Genomic DNA, 24,362 nt, shown 5'->3' with positions numbered 1-24,362 from the left:
CTTTCTTGTACACGCATGGTTCCTCCGGGTTCTTGATGAAACCAAAATCCTTTATTGTTTCATCAAATTTCTGGTTCCAACTTCTTGATGCTTGTTTTAGACCATAAATTGATCTCAGAAGCTTGCATACCTTATGCTCGCTTCCCATGGATGTGTACCCCTCAGGCTGCGTCATATAGATTTCTTCCTTAATGTCTCCATTAAGAAAAGCAGTCTTCACATCCATTTGTCATATCTCATAGTCATACCAAGCAGCTATGGCAATAAGGATTCTTATGGACTTGAACATTGAAACTGGTGAAAAGGTTTCATCATAGTCAACTCCTTGTCTTTGAGTATAACCTTTCGCCACCAATCGCGCCTTGTAGGTCAATACCTTACCATCAGGCCCAAGCTTTCTCTTGTAGATCCATTTACACCCTATTGGAACAATTCCATCGGGAGGATCTACTAAAGACCAAACTTGGTTTGTATGCATCGAATCTATTTCCGACTGCATAGCTTCAAGCCATAAATTTGAATCCGCATCAGAAATTGCTTCCTTGAAGTTTCTTGGATCACATCCAACATCGGGTTCATCTTGATCCCCTTCAAGAAGAAGACCATATCGAATAGGAGGTCTAGAAGTCCTCTCGGATCTTCTAGGTATAGGCGTGTCTATTAATGGTTCCTGAGGTGTAGGATCGTTATTTTGTATTTCGGGTTCTTCTCGAATTTCTTCGAGTTCCATCATCTCGCCTTTCTTATCCAATAAGAACTCCTTCTCCAAGAAGGTGGCATTCCTTGAAACAAACACCTTTGTTTCAGCAGGATAATAGAAATAATATCCGATTGAATTCTTCGGATACCCTACAAAATAACATAAGGTGGATCGACTATCCAACTTATCTTCCACTGTCTGCTTCACGTAAGCAGGACATCCCCAAATCCTCAAGTACGAATACTTAGGAGCTTTGCCATTCCATAACTCGTATGGTGTTTTGTCCACTGCTTTAGTGTGGACGTTGTTCAACAACAATACCGCCGTTTCAAGCGCATAGCCCCAAAACGAAGGTGGAAGCTCAGTGAAGCTCATCATGGATCGAACCATGTCCAACAAAGTTCGATTACGACGCTCCGATACACCATTCAGCTGTGGTGTCATAGGAGGAGTCCACTGAGAGAGAATCCCATTCTCTTTCAGATAGTCCAAAAACTCGGTACTTAAGTATTCTCCACCTCGATCCGATCGAAGTGCTTTAATACTTTTACCTAGCTTGTTTTCTACTTCAGCCTTGAATTCTTTGAACTTTTCAAATGCTTCAGACTTATATTTCATTAAATATAAATACCCATACCTAGAATAATCATCATTAAAGGTAATGAAGTAGGTGTGGCCATATTGAGTACCAACTCTAAATGGACCACAAACATCTGTATGGATCAAATCCAACAGATTTTGACTACGCTCAGGTTTCCCCTTAAAAGGAGATTTAGTCATTTTTCCTTTCAGGCAGGATTCACAAGTAGGTAGAGAGTTAATATCAGACATATCAAACATGCCCTCTCTCACTAGCTTGTTCATTCTCCTTGAGGAAATATGACCTAGCCTAGCATGCCAAAGGTTTGCCGGGTTTTGGCTATCGATTTTTCTTTTGTTTGTTGTTGCCGGTTTATCAACATGATTTATTGGAACGTCTTTTAGTTTTAAGTTATATAGATCATTTTCAAGTTGTCCATTTCCAATCAAACATTCATTCTTGTAAATATTGCAAATCCTATTCACAAAATTGCAAGAATAACCATCTCTATCAAACATAGAAACAGAAATAATGTTTTTAATCAAATCCGGAACATATAAAACATCTCTCAAAAGTAACTTAAAACCGTTATGCAAAATTAAATAAATATCTCCCACAGCTTTAGCTTCAACTCTGGAACCATTTCCGAGCCTCAGCTGGGTCTCACCCATTCTACGTCTGCGACTTCTTGTCATCACCTGCAAATCATTGCAAATGTGAGATCCACATCCGGTATCCAATACCCAAGAAGTAGTATTAAGTGAAACATTTATTTCAATATAGAACATACCCTTCGCAGTTCGCAACTGCTCTAGATATTCCTTGCAGTTACGCTTCCAATGACCGGGCTTCTTGCAGTAATGGCAAACATCCTTGGATTTTTCCATGTTTGAAGCCTTTGTCTTGTACTTCTTCTCGGGTTCGATTTTCTTGGGTGGGGCAGAACGTTTCTTACCCTTTGTACTTGGCCCCTTCTTAGCAGAAGAAGAGGAGCCCACCAAGAAAGCCGGTTTATCCTTCTTTAATGTGGATTCATATGTCACAAGCATATTGACCATCTCTTCAAGGGAGGCCTCTATCTTGTTCATATTGAAATTCACCTCAAATCCGTCAAACGAAGAAGGAAGAGATAGAAGTAGTAAGTCCACGTTGAGTTCATGCTCCAACACCAAATCAAGGGTTACCAACTTCTGTATGAGCCAAATCACTCGTACCCCATGATCACGGACCGAAGTCCCTTCATGCATGCGACACGTCATTAGCTCCTTTACAGTAGCGAACCTTTCAGCCCTCGATTGAGCCCCAAAAAGTTCCTTGAGTTGTACGTGAATGTCAGCAGCATTCACGGTGTCCTCAAATCGCCTCTGGAGTTCATCAGACATCGAGGCTTGCATATAGCATTTGGCCTTGATATCATGGTCCCACCATGTATCAAGTTTGGCTAACTCTTCCGGACTTATGTCAGCTGGTGCTTCCTTCGGAGGAGATGTTTCTAACACGTAGAGCATCTTCTCGAAAGTCAAGACAATCTTCAACTTACGGAACCATTCCGTATAGTTTGCGCCAGTCAATTTATTTTGTTCGAGGATCGAGAAAAGTGGATTACGCGAATTCATCTTTATGAAATACTGAAAAGAAACAGACAAATATCAGTGATTGTTTAAGTAATTTACTAAGACATAAAATAGGCGAAATTTATTTTATGAATCTCACTCCCACTATTTTAACGATTTCACTACCCTCTAGTGAAAACGGGAAACTGTTTTCCTTAGTGAGAACATGGAGTCCAATTGACAAACCATGGTCCCGAATAATATCAGCCAACCATAATTTTCAAAAGGTAGAGCCCAATTGCTTCCGAAGCAACCTCCACATTTTTACCTCATGTCCAATAAGGGCCCAATAATATGACGCCGTTTATTGTGATATGTCAAGATGACCCATCAATATTAAGTTGTGATGGACGGTCGCCATGTGGATCCCCAATAATATGAGCCGATCCCATGGGAGTTCCACCCAACTTACAATATGTGTCGATCCAATATACAGCTTTCCGACGAACGGGCCCCCCCAATAATATGAGCCGGACCGTATCCGCGGGTAGCATCTCATACATTGATCGTTGATGGAAGGTAGGAACATTTAAACAAATTTAAATTTCCTTTATTTATCTTGATATCAATTTTAAATCATATTTAAAATGAGGGATTTTAATTTTGAAAATTTGTCTCATCATTTTTAAAATTTTGTATGCTTGCCGGATTCACACAATTTTGTCTAAAACATGCATACAACAATAATATCACATATTATATAGGATGATCGATTCCATTTCTAATCGACCCGTGGTTGTCAATCACGAGTCTTAGTCCAATCCTAGGTAATATGCAGTATGCAATGCAATCCTATTACATTTTGCTTCCAATTTACATTTCTTCTGTCTTTATTGTCTGCTGGGCCCACCTCCATCTTCAAATCTTCATCTTCCACTAAATCTAATGTATTTACAATAAATAACAATGACAAGTAGGGGATACATTTTTAAGGGGTGGGAACGGGCCATAAACCAAGCCCACTTTTATTACATATGACAATTCATATTGGGCCATAAACCAGGCCCATTAATAAATCCAACAACAATAAAAACAAATGTAAATTCCTAACATACACCTACAAAATTGGTCATGACAATCGATCATCCTTATCCAATAACATTTAATTCAAAATTAATTTATTAGATAACATGCAATGACAATTTAAATTTAAAAGGATAAAATCATATTTCATATATAAAATCTTATTTTACATACAAAATCATATTTTATCTTTTTATCAAATAAAATCATATTTTATCTATAAAATACAATTTTAAACATAAAATCATATTTTACTTAATATATCCATAAGATCATATCTTATCATCAATTGTACCAAAAATAATTAATTTCAAAATTCAATTTAACGGATAAAATATTTAAATTTTCCAAAAATTTAAATTTATCCAAAAATCAATTTTAAAATTTTCGGACTCGAACAATTCGATCCGACGCCTTGTGGACCAATCAAAAACAATTTTCGATCGGACCAAAAATAGAATTTTAACATATTAAAATTTAATTTAAAAATTAAAAAATTAATTTTTCCGCGGGCCGCCCGGGACATTCCCGGGCTGCCCGCTCCCCAAAGGGCTCGGCCGGGCAGCGATCGCCGTGCGCTGCCCGGGTTTTTGCCCGAAAAAAAAAAAAAATTTATTTTTTAAATATTTATTTTGTTTCAAAAACCGAGGCTTAAAAAATTTTTTGTACAATCGATTAATTTAATCGCTTGATCTGAGCAACCTGGCTCTGATACCACTGTTGGATAACGCGGCGATCAGATCAATCAGAATTGATACCCGGTGCAGCGGAAGTTTAAAAATTTTATATGGAACGATTCCATATTGGGTATCAAAACTTAACGATTAAATTGTGTGTGTAAAAATTAAATAACAATTATAAATTTTTACCTCCAATCTCGAAGCGAGATTATGGACACCAACAGATTGCTCTGCTCTTGTTGTATATCCCTGGAACTGATGGACGAACTGTTCTTCAATCAGGTCCACGAACGGATATTTAATCCCTCTGATAGATTGCACTAGAAAATCTATCAGAAGTTTCTACGAAGAGATTAACGAATTTGATCCGTTAAACCAGACTGTAATTCAAAATTCACAGACTGGATTTTACAGAGCAGAGGGAAAAAGGGGGCGGCCACTTCAGAGAAAAATAATTAGGGTTTTTCAAAAATTTGTGACCTGTTGTGTGTAATTTCTGTACTGCAACAACTTATTTATAATGTAGGCCGCTAACAGATTAGGGCCCATTAGTCATAAGTTCAAGCCCGACAAGCAAAGCCCGCATGTTCAAAAATTAATATAAAATTCATCATGACTCCGATTGATAAACCGATTTCACCAATGTGTACAGAAACCATTTCTGCACCTTTTAAAGTCAAGATAAATTTTTCTGAATCCGAATTCAGTGGTTTCCAAAAATGTCCATCCCTATGTCATTTTAGGAAATCTTACTCCTCTACTCATAATTAAGAAGTCCAACTTCTTTGTTCATTAAATTTAACTCTTTAAATTTAACTATTTCAATGGGGATTAAAAATCCATTACTCTGTGTGACCCTCAATGGTTCAGGGATACAGCTAGCCGTGGGCTCACAACTCCTTGTGACTCGGAACAACAATTTCCGACTTGCCCATCGAATCATGGTAAGAGCGCCTAGCAACATCGCCCCATGATTCCCTAGGTATCACTGATAGTGCCTGCAAGAACCAATAGATTTTGGTTAGCGTACAGTACGGTCCCTTCATCCATATATCCCGATCGAATCAACAACCATTGGTATATCGAGAGTCGTTCGAGATTCGATAACTATGCAATACATCTTGAAGATCAAATAGTGACATCGCATGTGCTACTAAGAAACCATTTCTTAAATCACATCATGTACTCTGGCCAGAGATTCGTCACACTAATATCTCCTCAGATCGCATAGGATATCCACACTCGCAAGTATGTGGTGAATCCTTGACAACAAAGCATCGACTCCTATATGTGTTGTAACTGTACCCAATCCCGACACCTGATGACCCCAATAGAGTCGGTAAACGAGTCAAAGCACAGTACTAGCATATAGAGTCTCAATGATGTTTCAAGTAGTAAGGACTAATGGTGTACAACCAAAACCGCGGACTTTATCCACTCGATAAGTGATAACCACTTGGAAAGTCCGGATAGGGTAGTTCGATCATTCATCGTATGAATATCCATTTGCATGCTTCGAACATCTCTATGTTCCTTAACAATGAAACGTGGTACTCTGCATCGCAAATTCTAGTCTCAAACTCGAGCGATCCTTATCCTTATTATCGGACGGCTCAATCAACTAGGAACAGTTTAGAATATACAGTGACTATAAGATGTGTTTCATGATAGACATCTCCATGTTCTACCACATCTTACATACACTATAGTATATTCAAGGTCTTTATCAAAACAACAATAGTATATCACAATATCACAATATGAAAAAAGATAAAGTCATTGCCATTAATAAAAGTGTAAATTATATTAAACAAAAGATTGTTTATACAAAGAGTCATCAAAGCCCTTAGCCACAAGTTGGCTCACCAGACACCTACTCTTTCATGTAGTAGCCCGTACCCTAATTGAGTAATTAAAGGATTAATGCTAATTAATTGAATTGGGTATCGGACGGATCGGAAGCTCCGAAGGTACGATCGGAAGCTCCGATCACCCCTATCCGAAGTCAACAAGTGATATTTTGACACGTGGCAGATCAGGATCTTCGGAAGCTCCGATGGCAGGATCGGACGTTCCGATCAAGGATCGGAAGTTCCGATCGTTGTCTATAAATAGAAGGCCGAGGCTTCACTTTCATTTGCCAATTCCGAGTTCTCCTTTCCTTTCTAGTCCTTTTGGAGCTGTTCTAGTCTTCTTAGGCTTGGTCCGGAGGTCGGCGAGGCGTTCGATAGTCGTAGCGGAGTTGTGCCCAAGTTCTGGAGGCATCGACATCAAAGGGCTAACGACGGACGAAGGTATAGCTTTTGCTTCCTATAAATATTTAGGAGTATGCAATAGCTTAGTTAAGGCTTTTAGAGCACTTTGATGATAGTAGTATCATTTGGCAGTGTAGAGCAGACTATAGGCGTGGACCTAGAGTTGGTAGAGCTTGCACTGTATTGAGGTACGAAAGTACTGTTCGAGATATCCTGACTGAGTATGCATGTATTATGTGACTGCATGATTTATATGCCATGATATTATGCTGCATTCATTTGCATCTTGCTGTATCTCTTTCGAGATGTCTGTTAGTATGGTGTACCCTATCCTGTTAGTGGATTGGACTTCCATCGATTTGGGTCCGGCGTATCCACGGTTATCTCGGTATGGGAGCCACCTCCTGAAGCGACGGCACAGCGTGCTACATACCAGGGCCCGGTCTGTCTCTGTTATCTGATCCTTGACCTCGAGTCTATAGGGAGTTCACTTTGCATGCATGTATACTCATACTCTCGCACTGAGCGTTTTATGCTCACGTCTCGTACTCTATATTTTTCTGGACACCCTATTCCATGGGGCAGGTTTGCGATTGGACGAGGAGGGTGGATCCAGGAGGGGCTAGTCAGTGGTTGGCCAGCTGGAGCTTCGCTTAGGTTTTATTACTGTTGTTTGGGTTTATACAGCTATTCAATTTGGTTGTATATTATTGGATAAATTACAGATTCCTTTACTTGGGGTTGTAACTATTTATGGTTTCCGCAGTTTTATTCTGATTTCTGTTTAATTAAGTTAATTGCATGCCTAAGTGTCTGTTTAGTAGGTGATCCGGGTAAGGGTCACTACAAGAATTTTCAGACTTTATTTTATTGATTATCGAATTTATATTTGTCTTGTGAATTTCCTGGCCAGTTATTTGCTTGCATGTTAATTGATTCCAATTCGACAGAGGAGGTTTCGATTTTGATCACTTTGATATTCAACATATTGTAAAACCAACTAGAAATAGAATTTGGTTTCATTATGCGGTTTGGGTGTAAACTGAATTTTCGCAGTTCGTCATGCATTAAAATTTGATTAGAATTACGAAAGATTAATCTGTTATTATTTGAATATGTTTGATTGTTCTAGAAATAGTCCTTTGAACAATTTAGGAAAATTCCCGTAAATTAAGATTAAGTCTGATGTCTTAGATCGACTTCTTGTTACATGAATTGTCTGGTACCTACGTGTGTCCTTGATCGATTTTTTCCAAATTGAATTCAACCTATAATCTCTGCTGCGTTTTAGTGAATTTAATTTATTTGCAATTTTATTTATTAGTTTAAAATCTGAAATCAATTTTTTTTTTATTAGTCTAGATTAAGTAGAAGTACATATATTCTGGTATTCATATTTATACAGTCCATGTGGGTTCGACATCTGGACATTTGTCCACTATATTATAATTTGACCTGGTATGCTTGCCAGTAGAATTTATTCACACCGATTTAGCCAGTCAAGTTTTTAGCGCCGTTGCCGGGGACTGTTCAGTTAATATTAGGATAGATTATTTACTTTAGACTAGACATTTTTTTTTCTTGCTTCTGTTTAATTTTTAATTTTAATTATAAATTTTTTTACTTGTGAGGTGCTTGGAGATGTGGATAATCGACGGGTATTCACAAGTTTTGGAAAGCAATACTCGGAGCCATTCTATGTTGCTTAGAGGAGATTCAATTATTTGGCAGACATATTTCGATACCATGATTTTTCGAACTACACTCTAATTCAGATTTTTTATGGTGGTTTGGATGCGACAACAAGAAATTAGATTGATTATGGAGCTTTGGCCACTAGCACTCACTTGTTCAGCAGAGATTACGACAGTGCGATGCACTTGTTAAATGATATAGCGGATTTCGACTACCATTGGCATTGTGATCCTTAACTGCAGGGTTGGAGTCACCAATATCCTCCAAAATTCAAATCCGCAAATTTTGTGAACCAACCACCTGAGCATCAAGAAGAGTGTATAGGGCATTTTGAGGATTATGTGGCTCAATTGCAAGACATTGTTAATAAACAGTCAAAGATCAACCAGAAATTTTCACAAACCCATATCAATTCTTTGAGAGCCTTGGATGAGCAGATTGAACTTCTTATGAATTCAGATCCTGATAACAACCAAGAGAATGAAGCAATTTGTGTTGATCAATTTTCATGTGAATGTGATCCTGCAACAGTAATTGAGCCAGAGCCGTGATCCAGGGTCCGTTCATGTTGCAGAATCAGAAAAATAAAATTTCAGAAATTAAAATTCTTAACTTTTGGGCTTTATTTTATGGGCTTTCAAAGACATATAAATAAGAAAGTTTAGAACGTGATTAAAGGGTTGGAATCGCACGCAGAGATCGTGAGGCGGCTAGGGCGGAGGCTTGGAGATTGAAGAAAGTTCCATTCGAGTTCTTCTTCCTTTCTTCTTTAGATTATTAAACTTTTGTTGAATATTATTTTCGTTATTTGAGTAGTTTTCCTTCGATCAAAGCCACGTGATTGGGCCAGACAATTTATGTATAAAACTTGATGGTTTATTCAAGAATTTTCAGACTTTATTTTATTTTATTGATTATCGAATTTATATTTGTCTTGTGAATTTCCTGGCCAGTTATTTGTTTGCATGTTAATTGATTCAAATTCGACAGAGGAGGTTTCGATTTTGATCACTTCTATATTCAACATATTGTAAAATCAACTAGAAAGAGAATTTGATTTCATTATGCGGTTTGGGTGTAAACTGAATTTTCACAGTTTGTCATGCATTAAAATTTGATTAGAATTACGAAAGATTAATCTGTAATTATTTGAATATGTTTGATTGTTCTAGAAATAGTCCATTGAACAATTTAGGAAAATTCACGTGAATTAAGATTAAGTCTGATGTCATAGATCGACTGCTTGTTACATGAATTTTCTGGTACCTACGTGTATCCTTGATCGAGTTTTTCCCAAATTGAATTCAACCTATAATCTCTGCTACGTTTTAGTGAATTTAATTTATTTTCAATTTTGTTTATTAGTTTAAAATCTGAAATCAAATTTTTTTTATTAGTCTAGATTAAGTAGAAGTAAATATATTCTGGTATTCATATTTATACAGTCCATGTGAGTTCGACATTTAGACCTTTGTCCACTATATTATAATTTGACCTGGTACGCTTGCCAGTAGAATTTATTCACACCGATTTAGCCGGTCAAGTTTTTGGCGCCGTTGCCGGGGACTGTTCAGTTAATATTAGGATAGATTATTTTCTTTAGACTAGACATTTTTTTTCTTGCTTCTGTTTAATTTTTAATTTTAATTATAATTTTTTTTACTTGTGAGGTGCTTGGAGATGGATAATCGACAGGTATTCACATGTTTTGGAAAGCAATACTCGGAGCCATTCTATGATTATTTGGCAGACAGGTTTCGATACCATGATTTTTTGAACTACACTCTAATTCAGATTTTGTATGGTGGTTTGGATGCGACAACAAGAAATTAGATTGATTATGGAGCTTTGGCCACTGGCACTCACTTGTTCAGCAGAGATTACGACAGTGCGATGCACTTGTTAAATGATATAGCGGATTTCGACTACCATTGGCATTGTGATTCTTCACTGCAGGGTTGGAGTCACCAATATCCTCCAGAATTCAACTCTGCAAATTTTGTGAACCAACCACCTGAGCATCAAGAAGAGTGTATAGGTCATTTTGAGGATTATGTGGCTCAATTGCAAGACATTGTTAATAAACAGTCAGAGATCAACCAGAAATTTTCAGAAACCCATATCAATTCTTTGAGAGCCTTGGATGAGCAGATTGAGCTTCTTATGAATTCAGATCCTGATAACAACCAAGAGAATGAAGCGATTCGTGTTGATCAATTTTCATGTGAATGTGATCCTGCAACAGTAATTGAGCCAGAGCCGTTCATGTCGCAGAATCAGAAAAATAAAATTTCAAAAATTAATATTCTTAACTTTCCGGGATTTATTTTATGGGCTTTCAAAGACATATAAATAAGAAAGTTTAGAACGTGATTAAAGGGTTGGAATCGCACGCAGAGATCGTGAGGAGGCTAGGGCGGAGGCGGTGAGATTGAAGAAAGTTCCATTCGAGTTCTTCTTCCTTTATTCTTTTGATTATTAAACTTTTGTTGAATATTGTTTTCGTTATTTGAGTAGTTTTTCTTAGAACAAGGCCACGTGATTGGGCCAGACAATTTATGTATAAAACTTGATGGTTTATTCAAGAATTTTCAGACATTATTTTATTTTGTTAATTATCGAATTTATATTTGTCTTGTGAATTTTCTGGCCCAATATTTGTTTGAATGTTAATTGATTCCAATTCGACAGATGAGGTTTCGATTTTGATCACTTCAATATTCAACATATTGTAAAACCAACTAGAAATAGAATTTGGTTTCATTATGCGGTTTGGGTGTAAACTGAATTTTCGCAGTTCGTCATGCATTCAAATTTGATTAGAATTACGAAAGATTAATCCGTCATTATTTGAATAGGTTTGATTGTTCTAGAAATAGTTCTTTGAACAATTTAGGAAAATTCCCGTGAATTAAGATTAAGTCTGATGTCTTAGATCGACTGCTTGTTATATGAATTGTCTGGTACCTACGTGTGTCCTTGATCGAGTTTTTCCCAAATTGAATTCAACCTATAATCTCTGCTCGTTTTAGTGAATTTAATTTATTTTCAATTTTATTTATTAGTTTAAAATTTGAAATCAATTTTTTTTATTAGTCTAGATTAAGTAGAAGTAAATATATTATGGTATTCATATTTATACAGTCCATGTGGGTTCGACATCTGGACCTTTGTCCACTATATTATAATTTGACCTTGTACGCTTGCCAGTAGAATTTATTCACACTGATTTAGCCTGTAGTAGCCCGTATCCAAAACTAACAATTAATGAGTAGTTAATTGAAGGATCATGTTCGGATTTAGTAAAACATGATTAAGGAAATTTCAAATGGATTAACGGAGTCCAGAAATGGATCTAGGACACTCAAAAATGGTGGGTATGGTTCGGCAGGTTCGGGTGCTCCGAACTTGAGTTCGGAGGATCCGAACATAGACGGAGCCAGGCTTCGGAGGCTCTGAAGACTTCGGACGGTCCGAAGTGGGTTCGGACGATTCGAACTCATGCGGCCAGCTGTCCCAAAATAATACGTCATTGGTGACATCATCGAGGAGATGTTCGGACGATCCGAAGAGCCGGTTCGGACGGCCTGAATAGTGTATTGGACAGGTGTATGGTTGCATGCGAATGGTTGGACGCGTGGCGGAGATCGGACGATCCGATGAAGCGATCGGACCGCCCGAAGCAGTTCGGACGATCCGAAGTCAGGATCGGACGATTTGAACGTGCTCTATAAATATGAGGTCCGGGCTCCTCATTTGGTGCGAATTCTGAGTTCCTCTCCTTCGCCCACGTAGCTCTATTTTAGGGCTTTGGGTACTCTTATTTTAGAGTTGAAGTAGGGAAAAATATTATAGTATAGTCAAACAGTGTCTAACATAGTAGCGGAGCAGTGCTCGTGTAGCAGAGCAGTTCTCAAGGCTGTGGAACTGCAGCAGGGGTGTGCCCCTAGTTGTGGGATAGTCGCCATCAGTGGGCTGACGACGGACACATGTATAGCTATAGTCTCCTTAAATTATTTAGAAGTATGCAATAGTTTTGTTAAGGCTTTTAGAGCTTAATGAATGATGCATGAGTATTTGCATTGTAGAGTTGATGATAGGCTTGGAACCTAGAGTTGGACTGCTAGGACTGCCTGTAGAAAGGTGCGTAAGTACTGACTAAGATTGCCAGCGGATATGCATGCTTATATGTTGCATTTATGTGTTTGCATGTTATTGTTATTGATATATGGCATGTACATATCATCTTGTGCCTGTACGTCTGTACATCTTTTGAGATGAGCTAGTTAGGGTTACTCAGCCCTGTTTGGACGTTTGATATCGAGTACCCTTAGGTACTGATACCTAGAGGACTCCGTGGTCCGCGTCCGAGATTCGGGAGTGAGTGGTCGCACACAGTGGTTAGCTACCCTGATGTGACGAGCTCATATTCCAGGCGCCAGTCTGAGCAGTTTGTATACAGTTATCCCAGATATGGATACCCTGTCATTTGCATGCATCAAATTTGTATGTTTATCCGTGCTTTCATATTGAGCTTAGCGCTCACGTCCAGTATTTTCTGTGTATCTGGACACCCCATTCGACGGGGCAGGTTTAGGTGCGGGATTGAGCACCAGGAGCCTGGAGAGGCCAGTAATCCTTGAAGACAACAAGATTAGCTGTAGGTTTATTTAAGTAATTCGATTGGGTTGTATAATCGAGTTTGTTTAGCCGGTTGTATTCTGTCGGTCTTCTTGTATTTAAGTCTTCCGCGGCGATTTTATTTAATGCATGCTTAATTATGCTCTTATCTCTGATAAGGTAGCGAATCCGGTATGGGTCGCTACATTTATGGTATCAGAGCTGCATGCAAGATACTTGGGAAATAGTACTGAGACGTTGGATTATCCTTGTAGGATTGAGGAGACCTAAAGAAAGAAGATTTTGTTCTTCATTGCCGAGGTTTGCGGCAGAAGTCTTTACTATAAGGAATGCAACAGTGATGAGAACACCAGTAGTAGCATATCGTTAGATAGATTGACTGCTGTGTACGGATTATAATTCGATGCATTGGGATGCTGATCGAAGAACATATGGATTCTAGCCGGGAAAGACTGGAAGAGAAAAACGAGTATATCGTGTCAGATACCTTTGAGGGCTTTTTGGAACAAATGGTGTGTAATAACCCATGTGGTTTCAGTCCAAAGAGATTCTCCACTCATAGTTGGAGAGACTTTCATATAGACTTTCACCAGGAATTGCCTCGAATTCTTAAGGCATGACGGGTTTTTAGTGTAAGGTCATTAAACTCATGCGGAACATGGTTTTGCCAGTATGCTTGTATCGATGCTTTCGGTAGGCAAATGGGAAACTTCATGTTCAAAAGCATGATATGGATACAAGAAGAACGCTGATGGTAGATCATGTGCAGAGGTGGTCGGCTGACATGTACTGACGTAGAACATAGCTGGTTAGCGATCACGTGCCATTTCTCCGAAGTTCTTCGCAGGAGGACATGTAGAGAGACTTGGACGAGAGTATGCTTGTATCGATGCGTGTGTCGATTAGAGGCTTCATGATCAAGAAACAAAGACGAGTACGATGATTTTTAATACTGTATTATTGTAGTTGTAAACAGTATTTCAGTTGTAATGAATCATCAGAATTCGGTTGTATCATTTCAAGTTCTTGGTTGTACATTTAGTTGTATTTTGAATACTGTATGTATTACATGGGATTGTAATAAAGAAGTTGTACATAACTTGAAATAATGATACATGTATTAATTATCCAGGAATTTGTGAATGACTGAGGTGATTCATCTGGAGGTATGTAAATATTGTTCGGAAAGGAACTTTGGGCTTTGTTCTAGGTTTTTTCCTTAGAACGGTAGTATGTTTGACCTTCATTAGGTTGGTAATTGCGATGATGGGATTTCATCAGGAACCAGGTCGAGTATATGCCGAGTTGTGGACTATGACCATGACTAGATGTGATGGGGCGCGTGATAGTTACATTTTTATTGCATTTGTTAAAGTCATTTTGTTGTTGTTTTGCATTAGTTTACATGTTTTATTTATGCATTTTGTTCATTTTGCATGTTTCGTGTTTGCATGATCGATTTCCCGGTTTTGTGGTTAGGTTGTGCAATTTTTCGGATACTTGGAAGGTACTTTGGAGTCATGGAAATGATGGGAATTTCTGAAGATTTTCAGCCGCTCGATCCGCAGGATGTTGCAGATCGAGCGGGCGCCTTTACTTTGAAGACAGTAGGCATGAAGAATTTTGGCCGCTCGATCCACAGACTTTTATCGATCAAGCGGTGCATGTTTTTGCCAGGCAGTAACTTTGGGAATTTTCGCTCGCTCGATCCGCAGGATGTTGCCGATCGAGTGGGCATCCCTATTCGGGAAAAATTTATTATTTTTGGAAACTTTGTTATTTTAGTCTCTAGCCTTTATTAGACCTTTATTCCGGTTTTTGAAGATTATTATCAGATTATGGAGAATTTCTCTTGGAGGCTTGGTTTTGTTCTTCAATTTCTACTCTAGTTTTCTTCTTTTCTTGGAATTTTTATTGATTTGGTGATGAATCGTTGTAGCTAAACCTTTTATACTTGGTTGAGGGAGACAAAAACTTGATATATTTTATTCATGAGATTTGATTTTCAGTGTTTAATCTTTATTAAGTATCAATCTTTGATCTGGTTTATTTTATGTTTTTATGCGAGATTTTAGGATTGGCCATCTTAGGATTTTGTTTTGCAAGCTATAGCTAAATTAGAATTCAAATCTGTAATTGTTTGAATAATATAATTTGCGAAGCAACTACGTTTGATATTTTCTGCTGTTGAATTTATTAAATTGTAGGATCAATTATTAACTAGGCTAAATACAACCGCTGGTGTTTGTGTTGTCTAGGTTTGTCAGTTTTACTAGTTTGAATGCTACCGTGGATTTAAATCTAGATTGCTGTTATCGGGTTAATTCATTGGTAAGGGTTAATTTAGAATGCTTTTTTCTAATTAACTAAAATTACGGTGAAACAGGAATTTAGTTTTCAGTGACGAATATTTAATGGGATTAATTATTTTTAGAGAATCGATGATTGAATGAATAAATATCAAGGGTGTAGTCGACTGATACAAAGTCTCTTCTCTTATTGATTTCTCTAGTTTAATTTTCAATTTTGCATGATAGTGATAATTTGAATATTTAAATTTGCTTAAATTTCTTAGTAGTTAGTCCAAACTTCAAAACCCCCTTTTTATTTACTTAGGACACATTAAATTTACCTTTCCTCGTGGGAATGATCCCTACTCTCACTACTACATAATTTATTTATCTGATTGGAGTCGGGTAATTTCGGCGCGACACGACTAAGCGCTATCAAATTTTGGCGCCGTTTCCGGGGAACGGTGTTAATTTTTTTGTGTTCATTTTCTTTTTTTGTTTTGTTTTATTTTGTTTCATCTCACTCTCTTCTCTTTTCTTTATTTCTAGTTCTCTCTAGTTCATGCTTTCAGGTGATTTTGCTGAAGAAGACTTTCTCTACGATCCGGAGATTGTAAGAACTTTGCATAGGCGAAGGAGAGAACTCCGTAGGCAACAACAAGAAGCCGCTGCTCGAGCTGCTTTTCCAGAAGAAGAGATGGCTGCCAATGCTAACCTGAGTCTAAGACAATTGGGCACTCCTGATCCCAATCAACAACATTTATGCATTACTTTTCCTACATTAGAAAATAATGCAACTTTTGAGCTTAAGTCTGGGTTAATTCACTTACTACATTCCTTTCATGGTCTTGCAGGTGAGGATCCAAATAAACACTTGATGGAATTTCATGAGGTCTGCACGAGTATGAAATGCCATGGAGTGACAGAGGAGCAGATTCAGCTGAGGGCTTTTCCTTTCTCTTTGAAGAGTGCTGCTAAGGATTGGCTATACTACTTGCCCTCTGGATCTATCACGACTTGGACAGAGATGAAAAGAACCTTCCTGTAGAAATACTTTCCAGCTTCTAGAGCTGCGAACATCCGAAAGGAAATCTATGGGATCAAGCAATACTCCGGGGAATCACTGCATGAATACTGGGAGCGGTTCAAGAAGCTTTGTGCTAGCTGTCCGCAGCACCAGATAAGTGAAAATCAACTTATACAATTTTTCTATGAAGGTTTGTTACCTCATGACAGGAGTATGCTAGACGCAGCCAGTGGAGGAGTTTTTTTGGACAAAACTCCGGTACAAGCGAGGAATTTAATAGAGAGCATGGCTGCCAACTCTCAACAATTTGGCACCATCAGGAATGAACATCCACCAAGGAAGAACAACGAGGTAAATGTCTCTTCATTTGAACAGCAATTAATTGAATTGACGACTCTTGTGCGTCAGATGGTTGTAGGGAATGGACAGACTACAAAGGCATGTGGGATTTGTGCTGCAATGGGACATACTACTGATGCGTGTCCCACACTTCAAGAAGAGTCAGTTGAACAGGTCAATGCTACTGGAGGATTTCCCGAACCACCACAGAGGAAGTATGATCCCTACTCCAACACATACAATCCTGGTTGGAAGGATCATCCAAATCTAAGATATGGGAATCCTCAAGCAAATCAATCGGGACTCAAGCACCACCGCAAAATCAAGCCTATAGGCCACCATATCCTCAACAACAGCAGCGACCTCAGATACCAACACCAGGTGAGTTTCTCGAGAATATTGTTAAGGATTTTTCCACTAACACTGTAGCTTTTCAACAGGAAACGAGAGCAAGTATCCAAAACTTGAACACCCAGATGGGGCAGCTCGCCAACGCCATTAATAAGTTAGAAGAACAACATTCTCACGCTCTACCATCTCAAACAATTCCAAACCCCAGAGAAAACGCAAGTGCAATCACTCTATGGAATGGGAAGGAGTTGAAGATCAAGGAAACAGAGGTGGAGGCTTCACCCAAGGAGAAGCCACAAGAATAACCAAAGGCGATTGATGGTGAATCCACCAAACAAGAAGCGCCAAGAGGTAAGTTCCCTCCACTTTTTGAATATAAGCATGTCGCCCCTTTTCCCTTAGCACTAAAAGAGTCTAGAAAAGATGAAGGGATAAAGGATATTTATGAGACTTTTCATAGATGTGAGGTGAATATTCTGCTGTTAGATGCTATTAAGCAGGTGCCTCGATACACGAAGTTCTTGAAAGAACTGTGCACAGCAAAGAGGAAACAGACACTAAAGGGTTGTCAAAAAGTGGAACTTGGTGAGAACGTATCTGCTGTGATCCAAAGAAAATTGCCCGCAAAATGTAAGGATCCAGGTATGTTTTCTATCCCATGCACTATAGGAAATGTTAGACTTGAGAAGGCCATGTTAGATCTAGGACCATCAATTAATGTTATGCCTTATTCCATCTATGCATCCTTGAAACTTGGCCCATTGAACAAAACTGGAATTTTTATTCAGTTAGCTGATAGGTCTAATGCATACCCTAGGGGAGTAGTAGAAGATGTGTTAGTGCAAGTCAATGAATTGGTGTTTCCTGTAGATTTGTATGTGCTAGACATGGAAAACGGTGATCATAATAGTCCTATTTTGTTAGGCAGACCGTTTTTTAAAACTTCCATGACAAAAATTGATGTTCACAGTGGCACACTGACTATGGAATTCGATGGCGAGGTTGTGAAATTTAATATTTATGATGCCATGAAATTTCCTGATAGTGATGATTGTGTATTTTCTGTTGATATTATGGATTACTTGGCACAAGAGTATTGTGAGAATGCAGGGAAAGATGAGCTAGAGGTGGCTATTACAACACCCATTATGCAGACGGAAGATGGGATTCGATGCAGTCAAGAAGTGGAAGAGATTGAGAAAATTCTGAATAGTTCGTCTGAGCTACCTCAGTCAGGTAATGTCTCTTACTTATCTTTGTCAATCTCTAATATTAGGTGTCTTCCATCTATTTTGCAGGCACCAGTGGTCGAACTAAAGACGCTTCTAAACCATCTGAAGTATGTTTTCCTTGGTGAAGGAGAAACACTACCGGTTATCATCTCCAATAGTTTTGAAGTCGATCAAGAGGAGCAGTTAGTCAAAGTATTGCAAGAGCACAAGACTGCTATTGGATGGACTATAGCAGACATCAAGGGAATTATCCCTTCCACGTGTATGCACCAAATATTGATGGAGGAAGGAGCAAACCCCTCACGTCAGCCGCAACGCAAACTGAATCCACCAATGATGGAGGTGGTAAAGGCTGAAATTTTGAAACTACTTGAAGTTGGGGTTATCTACCCAATTTCTGACAGTCAGTGGGTTAGTCTGGTTCAAGTGGTACCCAAGAAACCGGAATTATTGTGGTAAAGAATAAGGATGACGAGATGGTTCCCACCCGTATTCAAAATGGGTGGAGGGTTTGTATTGACTATAGGAAGCTGAATGCCGAAACCCGAAAGGACCACTTTCCTTTACCCTTTATTGATCAAATGATTGAAAGGTTAGCGTGTCATCCTTACTATTGTTTTCTTGATGGATATTCTGGTTATTTTCAGATTGCTATCGCACCGGAGGACCAGGACAAAACGACATTCACTTGCCCGTTTGGCACCTTTGCATATCGACGGATGACCTTTGGACTTTGCAATGCACCGGCCACTTTCCAACGGTGTATGGTTAGTATCTTTTCAGACTTTATTGAGCATATTTTAGAAGTTTTTATGGATGAATTCACTGTCTATGGTGATTCATTCGAAAACTGTCTGTCTAACCTTGCGCTTGTCCTTAAGAGGTGTGTCGAAACCAACCTAGTTTTAAATTCTGAAAAATGTCATTTTATGGTGGGGCAAGGTGTGGTGTTAGGTCATGTTGTGTCATCTAAGGGAATAGAGGTAGATAGGGCAAAAATTGATATCATTCAGTCTCTCCCTTATCCCATATGTGTGCGGAAAGTGCGTTTTTTTCTTGGCCATGCAGGTTTTTACAGGAGGTATATTCAAGATTTCGCCAAGATTGCATCACCCATGTGCAAGATTTTACAAAAAGATGTGTCATTTGAGTTTAATGAGTCATGCAAATCATCATTTGACAAATTGAAGAACTCCTTGACATATGCACCAATAATCCAGTCGCCGGATTGGAGCAAGCCATTCGAGATTATGTGTGACGCTAGTGACTATGCAGTTGGCACTGTTTTAGGCCAAAAATTTGGGAAAGCATCGCATGCTATTTATTACGCTTCGCGTATCCTGAACGATGCTCAACGGAACTACTCCACTACTGAAAAGGAGCTTTTAGCTGTTGTTTTTGCATTAGAAAAATTTCGCTCATATTTGCTTGGTGCTAAAGTTATTGTTTACTCTGATCATGCAGCTCTTCGTTTTCTGATGGCAAAGAAGGAGGCAAAACCAAGGCTGATCCGATGGATATTAATTTTGAGCGAATTTGATGTGGAAATCAAGGACAAAAGAGGGACCGAGAATCAAGTTGCTGACCACTTGAGTCGCCTAGTTCATGTGGATAAGGAGCTGAATTTGCGAGAAGAATTCCCTGATGAGCAATTATTTTCAGCGAGCACCGAATTACCATGGTACGCAAATATTGTGAATTATTTAGTTACTAATGGTTTTCCTTCTGAATTTTAAAGGGCGCAAAAAGACAAAGTGAGAAGCGATGCGAAGTATTATGTGTGGGATGATCCATACTTGTGGAGACACTGCGCTGATCAAGTTATACGTCGATGTGTCCCCGCAAGCGAGGTAATCCCTATCCTCACATTCTGTCATTCTTATGCATGTGGTGGCCACTTTGGAGCAAAAAGTACAGCAAGGAAGGTGTTGGACATCGGATTTTTCTGGTCTTCCTTATTTCGAGACGCTTACCTGTTCTGTAAGTCGTGCGCTCAATGCCAAAAGACAGGTAACATCTCCCAACGAAAGGAGATGCCCCAACAACCTATTCTAGTTTGTGAGATCTTTGATGTATGGGGCATCGACTTCATGGGACCCTTTCCGAGTTCATATGGTTATATTTATATACTACTTGTTGTGGATTATGTCTCGAAGTGGGTGGAAGCAAAGGCCACCCGTACTGACGATTCTTAAGTTGTTGCAGAGTTTATCAAGCATAACATTTTCTCTAGGTTTGGAATTCCGAGAGCCCTCATCAGTGATAGAGGTACATACTTCTGCAACCGAACTGTGGCGAGTTTGCTTAAAACGTACCATGTGATGCACAAGATCTCCACTGCATATCATACACAATCCAACGGTCAAGCTGAGGTATCAAACAGAGAGATCAAATCTATCCTAGAAAAGACCATGAACCCTACAAGAAAGGATTGGAGCTTGCGTTTGGATGATGCCTTGGGGGCGTATAGAACCGCGTTGAAGACGCCAATTGGAATGTCTCCATATCGGCTAATTTTTGGGAAACCATGACATCTGCCAGTGGAATTGAAGCATAGAGCCTATTGGGCCATCAAACACTTTAACATGCAGATGGATGAGAGCGGCGAACACCGAAAGCTGCAGTTGCAAGAATTGGAAGAGATCCGAAATGATGCCTATGCTAGCTCCAAGATTTACAAGGACAAAACAAAGGCTTTCCACGACAAGATGATCTCTCGACGGAACTTCGAAGTTGGTCAGAAAGTTTTGCTCTATCATTCACGACTTCCGTTGTTTCCAGGTAAGTTACGTTCGCGTTGGAATGGACCGTTTGTGATAACTAATGTCTTTTCTCATGGTTCAGTCAAAATTCAAAGTTTGGACACTTCCAAAATATTCAAGGTAAATGGGAGTCCAAGTGCACGTCGGAGGGGACGAGCATGATATCACTCTAGATGCTCCGCCAAATGTCGACTAAATCACGGCATGCAGTCGAGCTATAGACTAACTACAAAATTTAGCGCTGACTGGGAGGCAACCCAGTGTTTCTTTCCCTTTTGCTTTTACTCGTTTTTTTTATATTGCTTTATTTTTGTTTCTTTTTCCTTAGTTTTAATTTTATTTCCCAGTTTTTCTTGTTTTTCCGAAATTTTGAAAAAGCCAAAAATATTTTAATTTTTTTTAGGCTCGCTCGATCGGCAACATTTTACCGATCGAGCGAGCACTCTTTTGTTCGGGTAGTAAGTTTGCTATTTTTTCTCTCGCTCGATCTGCAACATTTTGCCGATCGAGTGAGAGTGCTTTGGTTCGGGACAGTACTTGAATTTTTTTTTGTGTCGCTCGATCTGCAACATTTTGCCGATCGAGCGACAGTCTTTTTGCTCTAATTAAAATGCAGAAACCCCGCCTCCCCTATCATTCTCTCTTTTCCAATCTTTCAAATCCCAAAATCCCCAAAATCCCTTCTACAAATTTCTCTCCATAATACTTTGTTTTTTTTTTCTTTTAATCCGCAGGGATTTCTCTCAGGCATCTCTCCCGGACTTCATTCTCTGTTGTGACTCTTCCGTTTCTTCACGAAGGCACCGAATTCTTTTCACACGCCAAGTGTTCGACGTATTGCATCCTTTACTCTTGGTGTCATCTTCATACTTTCCATGGGACCTAAACGCACCCGCATTCAAGGCGAGTCATCTTCTTGAGCCGCCGATCGCTCTTATGCCGAATTCACCGGGCTCTTTGTCACTGATGCCCCTCGTGATCGTTACATCACCGCCAAGGTAAATCGTTCCCCCATTTCTGAACACGGCTTTGAGTTAGAATTAGGCTATCCTGATATTGTAGGGACTATTCATGAGCGGGTTTGGACAAAATTCTGCGAGCCACCTCCTCCAGCTGTAGTACCGATTGTTCGTGAATTTTATGCGAATGCAACAGAAAGGAAGGATAGCAAGGCGGTTGTCAGGGGGAAACTGATTTCTTTTTTGCCCAATGAGTTGAATGCTTTGTATGAAATACCGGAGGTGGACGATTCTCTCTATCAAAGCCTGCAAGCCGATCCGGATTTGGATGAGTCGCTTGAACAACTGGCATACCCTGGAGCTACATGGGTTGACCCAGTTTCCGTCGTGAACTTCAAAGAGCGTTTCCTACGTGTGCTTCCTGCTTCTTGGTATGCTTTTGTGAATCGGCGTCTAATACCGATATTACATTCATGCGAGGTAAATCTTGAGCGCGCTATCCTCCTTTATGCGCTTGATATAGGAGCACCAATCAATGTGGGGCGCATCATCCATAATGAGATCCACCGTTCGATCCATAATGTCACAGTGAGTCTCTACTTTCCCATGATCATCTCTTTTCTATGCATACACGCCGGATTTGTTATTCGCAATGATGAAGAGTGGTTGCAGCCTCAGCGACCACTCGACTCCGCTTTTATCGAAGCCAAGAGGGCGTATCGTGTTAAGCATTTTATGAGGGACGACCACTTTCAACAACCGCCAGCCCCGCCAAGGCCACCTCCACCTCCTCGTCGCTCTCAAGCCGATGCCATCCATGAGCTCACTGCCTACGCCCATCATCAGGATGCATATAATACGGTGGCGAATCATAATTTGCAAGCTGTGGATGCTTTATTGCGGAATCTCACATTGCACTTTGGTCTTGATCCAAATGTCGCTCCGGCTACTCTGCCATATCCGCCACCTTTTCTTTTCCAGTATGCCACTCCTGTCCTTCCTCCGGAGGCTGAAGAGGAAGACGCCGCCGACCTTTAAACCAGGGGAGTCCCGTTTTCGTTTTTTTTTTTTTGCATTTCATTCTGTTTTAGTTGTTTGGTTGAGTTTTGTGTTGTCTTTCATTGAGGACAATGTTTCGTTTAAGTGTGGGGGCTTGCATTCATGCATTGCATATCATTGCGTTGTTGCATTTAGTTCGTTTTAGGTTTTAGCATTCGGTTGCATTTTGTTTTGAGTTGAGAAAGAAACGGGTAGCCTGGCCAATGATGAATCTTTGTTTGTGAATTACATGCCTATCTGATAAATTTTTGCACTGATGGAACTCAGTAGACAAGTGGACTCCTACATGCACTGTGAATTATACTCAAATCTGAATTTTGAAACATACAAACATAGATAGGATTGAGGCATTGTTTGGATTATTTGGGCCTAAATTTTCTTGAATCTTTTGTCCTTAGATGCCCTTTGAGCCTTCACATATATATGAGCACATGAGGTGCATATTTCTGAATTTTGTGCAAAATCATCGTTTACTGTTGATGATTTCTCTTTTCTGCACTGATTAATAATTGTATGAGTTGATTGTGAATTGAGACATGTCTAGAACTTGTTCAAACACCCCTCGAGGCGAAATACGGGTAAACTGTGACTTAGGAGTGATGTAGGCAATTTTTCTGAATTCGTTTGAGCTTTTCAAGCCACCCACTTTATTAATTATCCCTAGTACCTTGTTTGAGCCTGATTGAAAAAACGAATGACATGCGTGCAAACGTGTGGTAAACTCCCATTCGGCATTATTTCGAGGTCCTACAACTACTGCCCATAGCCTAAAACATTGTTTCCTACCTTTAAGGGAGTTAGTTGAATGTTAAAATTATTTTATGCTCCTGCGTTGAATGGTCAATATGGAATGGTGGGATGATAGCTTGAAAAAAAAAAAGAAGAAAAGAAAAAATAGTAGTAAAAAGGGGATTGAAAAAAATGATGAAAAAAGTGGTGAAAAAGAAGGAAAATTTAATGGTGAAAAGCATTAGAAAAGAAAAAATGGAGATCAATGAAGTGAAAAGCGGTGTGAAAACTGAATGAAAAGGAGTGAACTCTAAAGATAGACATAATTTACTTCCTCTTTGAATTATTTTCCTTTATTGTAGCTATAAGCCAAGCCTACATTATAAGCCAATTAAGACCTATTGACCGAGTCACAGTCGCCTAATA

At 39.2% G+C, this 24,362-nt stretch overlaps 1 pseudogene; it reads left to right on the top strand.

The window, feature by feature from the left end:
- The first annotated feature begins 16,175 nt into the window (after positions 1–16,175).
- LOC140870743 (uncharacterized) lies at positions 16,176–23,642 on the top strand (annotated as a pseudogene).
- Positions 23,643–24,362: the final 720 nt, after the last annotated feature.

Source organism: Henckelia pumila, unplaced genomic scaffold (assembly GCF_033568475.1).
Source record: "Henckelia pumila isolate YLH828 unplaced genomic scaffold, ASM3356847v2 CTG_19:::fragment_3, whole genome shotgun sequence".
Classification (NCBI taxonomy): Eukaryota; Viridiplantae; Streptophyta; class Magnoliopsida; order Lamiales; family Gesneriaceae; genus Henckelia; species Henckelia pumila.
The sequence above is the reverse complement of the archived record's forward strand: the minus strand, read 5'-3'. Positions and strand labels throughout refer to the sequence as shown.